We start from the raw sequence: 12,043 nt of genomic DNA, 5'->3' as shown, positions 1-12,043 counted from the left end.
GGTTCTGTCCTTTGAGACACTAACACTGCTCAGGGTCTGCTCCGCCACTTGGCCCCATCCCCCAGGCTAACCATCCCCAAGATTAGACTTCCCAACTGGTTGGCCCCCAAAATGAAGGACGGCTCATCTGTAGTCTATAATCAGTAATTTGTTTCTGGCCAGTCAAAAGTCTTTGGAATGATCCTGGGGAAAAAAAAAATCTGAATTTCCTTGCCCTTCCTTCAGCTTCTTTATGGTTTGCTGTGGTTTTGGCTTTGGAACTCACTGGGAGGAGGGTGATGTTTCTCAGGGGTTCAGGCTTCTCAGTTTCTGACCTGATCCTGACTGACCCCAGCCAGTCACGCCTCTCCTCCAGCCCACAACATTTGCCTTAGTTTCTCCAGATGAGACTGCAGTTATGGCTGGAGCCTTTGATCTCTTCAGTCTCCCGTGGGTTCCCCCCCCCCCCTTTGACAGCTATTTCCTGGGTATCAAGTATGTGCAAGATCTTTTGGCCCCGGGGAGGCAGTGGAGAGCCAAAGGCCAGCTGTGCATCCTTCCATCTGCCGGCCCATTTGCCCAGACCAGCCACCCGTCCAACCATCCACCCACCGAACCAGGAATGGTATCTCTGTTTCACATCCAGGGGTGGGGCTGACCCTGTCTGGACCCATCTGGAGCAGATAAACTGGCCAAGGACAACATCCTAGCGGGATGGTCAAGTTGGCTGACAGTAGGTGGGTGGGGTGGGAGGAGCAGGACCAGAGTCTGGTGCTCCTTGGTGAGGCTGGAGGTCATCCTGGAGGAAGCAGCCCCAGGAGGGTGGATTGGATCCAGAGGGAACATAAGGGCTGGCTCCCAGAGGCCAATGGAGTCTGAGGATTCCTGGGGGCCCGGTTGGGCCTCGGGGTTGCTGACTTAGGGACCCCTATCCAAGCTTGGGAGCAGGTCCTGAGGTGGGGGCTTTGCGGGGTACTGGTGTAGAAGCGGGGTGTTAAGGAGCGGGCCACAGGGGGATCTGGGCAATAACTAGAGCCAGGCACCCGCAGAGGGGTGGGGAATATGATGGAGTCGGGCTGCTGGGTGTCCAAGTCTTTGTATCTCCACACGTCTCTTCCGCTGTCTCTGCCTGTGTCTTTCCATTTCTCCACCTGTCAGTCTCTCCATCTCTGGCTCTGTTCCTTTCCCTCTCTGACGTTCTCCATGCCTCCACGTCTCTGTCTCTGGTTCTCTCCATCTCTGGGGGCCCAGCCTTGGTCCCCGCCCAGAGGCTGGCCAGGCCGGGGGGGGGGGGGGGGGGCCGGGGGCGGGCCTCGCGACTCGACCGGGCGGGGTTAAAGGGCCAGACGGCGGGACCGCGCGGTCAGAGCCGAGGTTGCGGTGCGGGCGGATCGGGACCGAGGGCGGGAGGCCGAGACCCGCGAGGTGAGTGAGAGCGAGGGGCCGTAACCGGAGCGCGGCCGCAGCGCTGCGCGGTAACCCGAGGCGCCTGGCGCGGGTGCCCGCAGTGTGCCAGAGAAAGTCTGTCTGTGCCCAGCCGCGGCCAGGAAGCCCCGGGACCCCAGCGGCGGCTGCGGGTTCCGGACGCCAGTCTAGGGGGGATGTGCGCGTGTCTCCGACGGTCGCAGCGTGTGAGCACATTTTTTTCAGTGCTCGCCTCGGAGTCCTGGGAGTATCCTCTCTGGGTATCCGTGGTGGGAAGGGACCTCAAGAAGAAACCCCTCGCCATCAGGACCGCTGAGGCCGTCTCCTAGGGTTGATTGGAGTCACGGGACATCGTCTCACTCATGGACTTTACGCTTGTGTTCTGGCTGCCTTCATGGCCCCTCTACCCACCCATGGTAGGCACAGAGCCTCCAAATGCCCCTTTATGAGAAGAGGAGATGCCCTCCTGGGCCCCCAGAGTTGGCAGTGAGGTTGTGTTAAGTCCCGTAGTTAAGCCCGGTACTGGCTGATGTTTTTGCTGGATGCTGGAGAGATCTGTGGTCCTTGGTTGTCCCAGGGCTTCACCTTCCCTGCTTGGACCAGGCGGTGGCTAGCCAGCCCAGACCATGCCTGGTGGCTGAGGGAGTCTCCGCCAGCTGGGGAGTCGCAGGCTGGAGGTGGGAAGGAGACAGGGAGACAGTGGGGGAGCTGGGATTTGAACAAACCCGTCCTGTCTGACCCCAAAGTCCTGTGCACTTTCCGATGGCCCCAGTCTGTCTGTACAGCCCAGCTTGGGTTTCTGAAAGGTAACATTAGCTCTGGGCTGGTGTCCAGTGGTGACCTGGGTTGGTATCCACAGAGGGGCCTGGATGATTCCGCAGACAGAGAATGGGACCCCATTTCTCCTCCCTGGCAAGTGTTGGGCTCCATTCTCCAAATCCCAGATGGCTGGGCAATAGTAGTGAACATGGTGGCAGCCTCAACAGCAGTAAGAGGCATATTTGATCAAGGGCTTGCTGTGTGCCAAGTGCTGAGCTGAGTACTCTAAAAACATGGCATTACCATCAAAGCCCTGTGAAGTGGGTAATATAGTTCCTGTCTTACATATGAGGAAATTGAGGCTCAGAGAGATGCGGACCTTCCCCTGAGGTCACACAGCTAAGAGGCAGAGCCTACAGAATCCTTTCTGAGGCATGTCCAGGTGTGCTCACAGTTGGTTGGGATGGTGGGCTGAGACAGTTGCAGTTCTGGAATGATCTAGATTACTGGTAGTTTTTTTTAAAACTTCGTTTTCTGTTAGGATCTCCTTTGGGCCAAGGAAGCTGCAGGCAAAAGCCTACATATGCCCAAAGCTGTAGTAAAACTCTCCTTCCCACCTCCATTGGCCAACTTGGCTCTGCCCTTAGAAATGCCCCTTGAAGTTCTTTCTCAGAACCCCAGAAATTTGGAGTAAGCCTCCTCTCAGCTCAGACTTCTAGGCAGTTTGGGAGTCTCTGGTGTCAGGCAGCCCTTTGGCATAGAAAGGGGGTGCTGTGAGCAGGGATAGGGGTAGGTCGTCTCAACTACAGGTTTCTGGAGTGAATGCAGGGCAGGGTGAGGGTATGCGGCAGTGGAGTCAGTGTTGGGGGTCTTGGCTGCCAGGCTGCCAGTGGGCTCCAGGACCTGCGGTTCAAAGAGAGGCAGATATGTGGTTTCTGGCGGGAGGGGGGGCGGCGCAGTTGTGTCCTGCATTCCTTCTCAGGAGCCCACACACCTTGTATGACAAGTCCCGGACAGGAGGCCGGGCTAACCTGACAAACCAGCGCTCCATGGGCGTGGGCCACTGAGCCAGTCGCTGGCACCTCAGTTTTCAGATAATGCCGGCCCCAGGAGGACAGGTGGGGCCACTTCTGCCAGGGTGGGGCCACTGGGTGTCCTTGCCTGGTGCCTGATGCACCAGAGGAGCGGGTTTGCCAGCCTCTTGGAGCATCCCGAGAGTGTCAGCTTTGAATTTCTCTCCCTCCAATAAAAGAGTGATAATGGAAATAGGAATGATGACTTAAATTTGCATGCCTCCTGCCAAACCTCGTCTTGCTGAAGTGTCCCAAACAACCTTAAGAAGTATTGGGCCTGCTGTTATTAACCCATTTCACAGACTGGCAAACAGAGGCTGTGGGGAGGGGATGAGACTCTACTCAAGGCTGCTTAACTTGGGGAGGGGCAGGGCTATGATTTGAATCCAGGCTTGCCTGAATCAAAAATGCACATTTTAAGAGAGATGCAGTCCCCAAACAACATTTTATTTTTAATTTTTTAAGTTGAAGTGTAAGGAGTTTTTCCAAGTTGAACCCATACATGTCACAGAACCCACATCAAGAAAGAAACAGCTCTCTAAGCCTCAGAACACCCTCTCCCCAACTGAAGCATCTTCACTCATTTTTCATTAATTTTAACTCATTAACTTTAAAAAAAAGTTTTGAAAAAACAATTTTAAAAGATTTTATTTATTTAGTTGACACACACAGATAGTGAGAGACAGAGCACAAGCAGGGGAAGTGGCAGGCAGGCAGAGGGGAGGGGGAAGCAGGCTCCCTGCTAAGCAAGGAGTCTGATGTGGGGCCCCATCCCAGGTCCCTGGGATCATGACCTGAGCTGAAGGCAGGCACTTAACTGACTGACCCACCCAGGTGCCCCATTGAAAAATATTTTAAAGTAATCTCTACATCCAATGTGAGGCTCAAAATCACGACTCTGAGATCAAGGGTCACACACTCTACTGACTGAGGCAGTCAGGTGCCCCTGAACTAATTAACTTTTAAATAGGCTTTATATTTTAGAGCAGTTTTAGGTTTACAGAAAAATTGTGCAGAAAGTAGAGTCCCAAAACACCCCTCAACTCCCACAATTTCCCCTACTGTTAACATCTTCCATTAGGATATGTTTCTTTTTAAAAAATATTTTCTTGTTTATTTATTTACTTTTTACAGAATTTTAAAAAATCTATTATTTAATGGGCGCCTGGGTGGCTCAGTGGGTTAAAGCCTTTGCCTTCAGCTCAGGTCATGATCCCAGGGTTCTGGGATCGAGCCCCACATCAGGCTCTCTGCTCAGCGGGGAGCCTGCTTCCCCCTCCCTTTCTGTCTGCCTCTCTGCCTACTTGTGATCTCTGTCTGTCAAATAAATAAATAAAATCTTTAAAAAAATACATATGTTATGTATTTATTAGAGAGAGAGAGAGAGCACGAGAGAGAGAGAGAACAAGCGAGCGCACAAGCAGGGGGAAGGGGCAGAGGGAGAAGCAGACTCCCCACTGAGCAGGGAGCCCAACATGGGACCTGATCCTAGGACCTTGGGATCATGACCAGAGTTGAATGCGGATGCCCAACCGACTGAGCCACCCAGGCACCCTGCTTATTTGTTTATTTTAGAGAGAGTAGTAGCGGGGGATTGGGAGAGGGAGAGAGAGAACTCAAGCAGACTCTGCTGAGTGCTGAGCGCAGAGCGCAGAGCCAGACATGGGGCTCAATCCTATAACTCCAAGATTGTGACCTGAACCCAAATCGAGAGTTGGATGCTTAACGAACTGAGTTACTCAGGCACTCCTAGGGTGATATGTTACAACTGATGAACCAATGTAAACACAGTATGATTAACTAAAGTCCATTGTTTATGTTAGAACTCATTCTTTGGGTTGTACAGTCAACTGATTCATCTTTATATTTATTTATTTATCTTTATACTTAATTAAAACATTTTTGAATGAGCATTATGTGCTCATATTATAGAAAGTCAAAAAGTCCCAAAGATGGACAGAGAAAGTTAAGTTTCCCTTTTCCTCACACCTCCAGTTTTACGAAGCCCCTTCCAGAGGTAACCACCATGATAAATTTCTCATGGGTCCTCAAAGCCTTTTTTTTTTTAATTTTTAAATATTGAAGCAAACTTTATCTCATATAAAATAACTATTTAAAAATGGAAAGTTCAGGGGCGTTTAGCACATTCACAGTGTTGTACAACCATCACTTCTATCTAGCTCCAAAACATTTTCATTTGCCAAAAGGAGAGATCCCATCCCTGTTAGCAGTCACTTGATTCTCCCCCAGCCCCAGGCAACCACCAGTCTGCTTGCTGTCTTTCTGGATTTGCCTGAACATTTCTTATGAAATGGGGTCAGACATGCTAAGCCTTTTATATGTGGCTTCTTTCACTCAGTGTAATGTTCTCGAGGTTCATTTTTGTTGTATCTATAGCAGGACCTCATTCCTTTTCATGGCTGAGTAATATTCCATTGCATGAATATGCCACATGATACGCATCCATTCATTTGTTGAGGAACCTCTGGATTGTGTCTACCTTTTGGCTATTCTGAATAGTGTGGCTATGCATATTTATATACAACTATCAGAGTACGTTTTCCATTCTTTTGACTATATACCTAGGAGAGGAACTTCCAGTTCTTTTTTTTTTTTTTAAGGTTTTATTTATTTGAGAGAGAGAGCAGAAGCAGGAGAAGCGGCAGAGGGAGAGGGAGAAGCAGACTCTGCACTGAGCAGGGACCCCCCGCCAAAAGGGGCTTGATCCCAGGGCCCCGACCCTATGACCTGAGCCAAAGGCAGATGTTTAACCAACTGAGCCACCCAGGCACCCCTTGGAACTGCCAATTCTATGTTTAACTTTTTGAGGAACAGCCAACCTATTTCTCAAAGTGGCTGTACCACCTCAAAACTTTTTGTAGCACTTTTTTGGTGGGGGGCGGGGAGCCTGGCAGGTGTGCTCTTGTTTGGAGGGGGAGCAAGAGGAACCCAGCTACAGAAAGCAGAGGACTCAACTTCCCTAATTTATTGAGCTTTTCCCATGAGCATCAGGTGGACTTCTTGCTGTTGTTACCATTTTGCAGATGAGAAGATGGAGGCTGTCAGGATGACAACCAGTGGGCGATCTATAGTGTGTGTCTTTCTGCTTGGAGCGGAGTCTGTCCTGGGAAGAGCCGTAGCCCACGTCTGGCAGAGGGGGTGGGCCTGGTACTTCAGAACTCCCCTCTTGGGGAGGCTCACCATCCCCAGGGTGAGCTGCCATCCTGGAGCGGGCTCCTTCCTTTGAGAGCTCATCTTTCCTGTTGTGGCAGCTCACTCCCACTTCAATTTTTCCGGAAGACATTTCCTTTGTCAGGATATCAGCTGGGATTTTTCTGGGTGCGGGGTAGAGGTTCTTGCTGTGACTCCATTCAGAAGACCCCCCACTGCATTTGGCAGTTACTAGGAGGATGAAAGAAATGACCCAGAGAGCCACTGCACACAGATGGCGCTCAATAAGGGAGGTGGACTCCGAGCAGAGGTAGGCCTGGAGGATGAGGAGAAGCGCTTATACACAGAGCTGGGGAAAAGGCATGCCAAGTGGAGGTAACCGTAAGGGCATGTGCAAAGGCTCTGAAAGGGGAACGAACTTGGCCGGTGATCAGAGTGGCTGGAGTTGAGTGAGCGAGGGGGAGGGTGGTGGGAGAGAGTTGGAGGGGTCCTCCAGGGGCCAGGGACACAGAGCTCTGTAGTCCGTGGGAAGGAATCTGAATTGTGTTTATAGTGTTATGGGGGAACCATGGGAGTATTTTGAACAGGCTGTGATCTGATTTAATTTTAGGAAGATCCCTTTGGCTGCTGTGTGGGAAGTGGACTGCAGTGGGGCAGGAGGGAACTGGGGAGACCAATGGGAGGAGGCTACTGCTCTGGCGGCCTGACATGGGTTGGGATAATGGGATGGAGAAAAGCAAAAGGGTGTGAAAGATATTTGGGATAGACGACTGGCGGAACCTGATAACAGATTAACAGATTGGATGTGGGACGAGAGGGAGGAAGGAGGTGAGGTGAATATGACGGCCTGGGATATGCCCCTGGGGGATATCCAGGAGGTGGCTGGACCATTAGGAGCATTGTTGAGACATGGGTGGCACCTCAGAGACAAGGTCACAAAAACCATGGCAGGGGGTGAGATTCCTAGGGTCTATAAAGAGAGAGAGAGAGAGGAGGAGATGACTCAGGACCAGTCCTAAGGAACTCCAACATTTACAGATTGGGTGAAGGGGTCCAAAACATCTTGAGAAGTGGGATCTTTATGGCTGAAGTGGAGGATGGGCAGGGGTCAGCTCCTGAAGGGCTTTGAATGCCAGACTGAGGGCAGTGGGGAGCCATGGAGGGTGTTAGAGCAGTGGAGTGAAGACAGACCTTCAGAAAGGTGACTGTGGTGTCTGGGATGGCAGCCAGACTGCGGTCAAGTTGCCCAGGGGTTAGAGAGGACCCAGAAGTCTTGGGTCTGCCAAAGTGGTGACACCACCTGACTCCAGGCCACACACAGGAGAATGTCACACTCGGGTGGATCCCAGAATCATCTTTTATAGCCTCCAGTTTCAGTTAGGGAAACTGAGGCCCAGGCCACACAGCTAGTCAGTGGAGTCAGGATTAGATAGAACCCAGTTATGTGTGTGTGTGTGTGTGCACACATGTGCATTTAATAGGAAAGCCCCTTTCATTTAGGTTCTTCATTCAGGTGTCTGCCCAGCTAGCCCTTTGCCAGAGAAACCCTCCTGGACCACCTTATCTAAAAGGATTGGTCTGTATCATCTTATGCTGTGTATGAGTTTGCTGTGGCTGCTGTAACAATTTACCATGAACTGGGGGTCTTAAAATAACACACACTTATTATCTCATAGTTCTGGAGGCCAGAAGTCTGAAATCCAGGTGTTGGCAGGGCCACACTCCCTCTGAACATTCTAGGGAAGAATCTGTTTCCTGCCTCTTCCAGCTTCTGGTGACTTTAGTGTCCCAGGGTCTGCCTCCATCTTTGCACAGCCTTCTCCTCTTCAGTGTGTCAAATCTCCCTCTGCCTCTCTCTCTCTTTTGTTTTAGAGAGAGAGCAAGCATGAGTGCATGAGTGGGGGGAGGGGCACAGGCAAGAGGGAGAGAATCCCAAGCAGACTCCCTGCTAAGCCCTATGTGAGGCTTGATCTCATGACCTTGAGATCAGGACCTGAGCCAAAATCAAGAGTTGGATGCTTAATCAACTGAGTCCCTCTGCCTCTCTCTTGTAAGGACATCTGTCATTCCAGCTGGGACCAACCAAGACAATCTAGGCTCTTCTTCTCATGTCTAGGCCCTTAACTTAGTCCCATCTGCAAAGACTTTGCCATAGAAGGTCTCATTCCCAGGTTTCAGAGAACTGACGTCTTTGGGGGGGCCCATATTCAGGCACTCCCAAACCCGCTTTACCTCTTTCAAGACATGCAGTGTGTTTACATGGTGTTCTGTCATGTCTCTTGGTGGCCACCTCTCTTAAGGGCCTGGACCATGTGTGTCTGGCTCACCATTACATCCCCATGCCCAGAACAGAGTCACACACATAGGAGGAGATCAAACATGATTTGCCAACTGAATGGCAAAGAAATGCAAATAGAACACTTGGTGAGAAGCCTGGCATGTGAGAGCATTAGAGGAAGGTCACAGTTCTGGATTGTAATCATTGGCTGCCTTCCCTGGCGTGCTGGGGGAAAATCATGGCCCTCTATTAAATCGGTTAAGAAGTAAATATCCACAGCTACTTCATGGCGAGTGTGTCACCTGGAGCTGCCAATGACCTTCTGCCTGGGACTTGTGACTTGGAGCTCTCTGGGCTTCATTTTGAGAGGTTTTATAGCTTCCCACCTCCACCCCTACCTGGGCCTTCCAGGGGGCATATCGCCTACACCAGCTAGTCCGTCTTTTTCAAAAGATTTTTTGGGACACCTGGGTGGCTCAGTCAGTTAGGTGTCCAACTCTTGGTTTCAGTTCAGGTCATGATCACAGGGTTGTGGGATTGTCCCCGCACTGGGTTCCATGCTTAGGGCAGAGTCTGCTTGGGATTCTCTCTCCCCTCTCCCTGTGCCCCTCCCCACCAAATAAATAAATAAATACATCTTTAAAAAAGTTAAAAATATTTTTAATTGTGGTAAAATACACATAACATTTATTATCTTAAACATTTTAAGTGTACAGTTCCGTGGTATTAAGTATATTCACATTGTTGTGCAGTTGTCACCACTGTCCATCTCCAGAACTTTTCATCTTCTTCAGTTAAAACTCTGTCCCTGGGCCCCTCAAGGCCCCTACTCCCTCAGCCCCTCAAGCCTACTATCTACTTCCTGTTTCTGAATCTGACTCCTCTAGAGACCTCTTTTAAGTGAGATCACCTAGCATTTGTCGTTTGTGTCTCTTATTTCACTTAACATAATGTCCTCGAGGTTCATCCATGTTTTACCAGGTGTCAGAATCCTTTTTAGAGCTGAATAATATTCCCTTGTATGAATGGACCACATTATGGCCACCATTTAGCTATTGTGACTAATGCTGCTATGAACATGGGTGTGCAGATATCTGTTTGAGTCCCTTCTTCTTCTTCTTCTTCTTTTTAAAGGATTTTATTTATTTATTTGTCAGAGAGGATGAGAGAGAGAGAGAGAGAGAGAGCGAGCGAGTGCACAAGCAGGGGGCATGGCCGGCAGAGGGAGAAGCAGGCTCCTCTCACACAGCAAGGAGCCTGATGCGGGACTTGATCCCAGAACCCTGGGATCATGATCTGAGCTGAAGGCAGATACTTAACTGACTGGGATCTACCCAGAAGTGGGATTGCTGGATCATATGGTGATTCTATGTTTAATATTTTTAAAAAAGATTTTATTTATTTATTTGACAGACAGAGATTACAAGTAGGTGGAGAGGCAGGCAGAGGGAGAGGAGGAAGCAGTCTCCCTGATGAGCAGAGAGCCCGAGGAGAGGCTTGATCCCAGAACCCCAGGATCATGACCTGAGCTGAAGGCAGAGGCTTTAACCCATTGAGCTACCCAGACACCCCTATGCTTAATATTTTTGAGGAACCACCATACTGTTTTCCACAGCAAAGTGGCACTATTTTACATTCCCACAAGCAATGCATAAGGGTTCAAGGTTTCTCTGCATGTTTGCCAACTCTCATTTCTTTTCTTGATGTAGCCATCCTCATGATTGGTCATATCATCTGCATGACTTATAATGTAAGTCAGACCAACCCAGGGGGGCTCTCCAAATTTGGTGATGACCCACCCATGCATCTTCTGTATGGAGGATATAGTTGGGCATTGGCTGATAGAAGAGCCAGTGGGTCTGAGACCCTGATGGAGGGAAACATAGGCAAGAGTGGGTGGGGACTGGTGAGGACCTGGAGTTCAGGGCTCCTTTAGCTATGTTGCCCCAGGAGGTGGAGCACAGAGGTGGAACCCTTGGCTGGTTGGATTGAGGGGAAAGTAGAGATGAAGACAGAATCTATCCATTTTCAGGAATGTCCTTGTCATCATCTGAGATCTGTGAGCCCCCAAAGTGATGGAGTTGGCCATTGGTGGGGGTTCAGGGGGCCTCTGCTAGCTCCAATCTCTATTTAATTAGAGGAACTGAGATTCAGTTGTCCAGAAAATGGAGAGAAGGTAAAACCTAAGCGCCCTTTAAGATTCCATAAAACGAGGCTGCACATCCCTGAGTGTGGCGCATGGTTCATTGCAATGCTCTACACTTGGTCACTGTGTTATTAATACTGTTGTTTCCTACCCACTTTATTTGAGTTCCTTCAAGAGCTGACCCTCGGGCAAGGATTTGAGTGCAAGGAGCTTATTTGGGAAGTGACCACAGAACATACCAGTAAGGAAAAAGAAAGTGAACCCCAAAGAATTGAAAACAGGAACTCTGACACGTACCTGTGCCTGCGTGTTCATAGCTGCACATTTCACAATCAGCAGAGGTGGAAGCAGTTCAGGTGTTCATCAACAGATGAATGGAAAAACAAATTGTGATACATCCTGACAATGGAATATTACCCAGCAGTGCAAGACATGAAGTTCCAATGCACGCTTACAATGAGGATGACCCTTGAACACATCACGCTGGGTGAAAGAAACCAGACACAAATAGTCACATACTATATGATCCCATTGATATGAAACAAAGTGTCCGCAGAAGCAGAAAGCAGATTAGGGGTGCCTGGGGGGCTCAGTCGGTTAAGCATCCAGCTCTTGGTCTCAGCTCAGGTCTTGAGCTCAGAGTCGTGAGTTCAAGCCCTGCATTGGGCTCTGCGCTGGGCATGGAGCCTACTTGGAAGAGAGAGAGAGAAAGCAAGCAAGCCAGCAAATTAGCAGTTGCCGGGGATTGAAAGTACAGGTGAATGGGGAATGGATGGAATTTCCTTTCCGGGTGATTAAAAAGATTTGGAGGGGGTGGTTGCACGGTGAATGTATTAGATGCTACTGAATTGTACATAGTTGGCCTTTGGACAACATGGGTTCGAGCTGCATAGGTCCGCTTATATGTGGAATTTTTACAGTGCAGTCCCATAAATGGATTTTCTTTCTTAAGAGTTTTGTAATCTTTTCTTTTCTCCAGCTGACTTTTCTGTAAGAATATAGCATATAATACATATACAAAATATGTGTTAATTCACTTTATGTTATCAGTCAGGATTTCTAGTCAGTAGTAGACTATTAGTAGTTAAGATTTTGGGGAGTCAGAAGTTATATATGGAAATCTGACTGCTTTGTGGGTTTGGTACCCCTAACTCTTTCATTTTTCAGGGGCAATTATACTTTCAAATGGTTCATTTTATGCTGGGTGAATCT

The 12,043-nt window shown here is 49.4% G+C and overlaps 1 protein-coding gene across 3 annotated transcripts in view; it reads left to right on the top strand.

The window, feature by feature from the left end:
- Positions 1-12,043, top strand: part of LOC101694333 (cytochrome P450 4F22) — a 58,584-nt gene that overhangs the window by 27,166 nt on the left and 19,375 nt on the right. Inside the window, exon 1 of one of the 3 annotated variants that reach the window (XM_004761122.3) lies at positions 1,333-1,404. The exons of the other annotated variants lie outside the window; for them this stretch is intronic. The gene's annotated coding sequence lies outside the window, so the exon portion shown is untranslated. Of the gene's footprint in view, positions 1-1,332; positions 1,405-12,043 lie in introns of those variants that run through there. 3 annotated transcript variants of the gene reach the window in all.

The sequence above is a fragment of the Mustela putorius genome, unplaced genomic scaffold, assembly GCF_011764305.1.
Source record: "Mustela putorius furo isolate JIRA1106 unplaced genomic scaffold, ASM1176430v1.1 tig00000095_pilon_pilon_pilon, whole genome shotgun sequence".
In the NCBI taxonomy this organism is placed as follows: domain Eukaryota; kingdom Metazoa; phylum Chordata; class Mammalia; order Carnivora; family Mustelidae; genus Mustela; species Mustela putorius.
The sequence above is the reverse complement of the archived record's forward strand: the minus strand, read 5'-3'. Positions and strand labels throughout refer to the sequence as shown.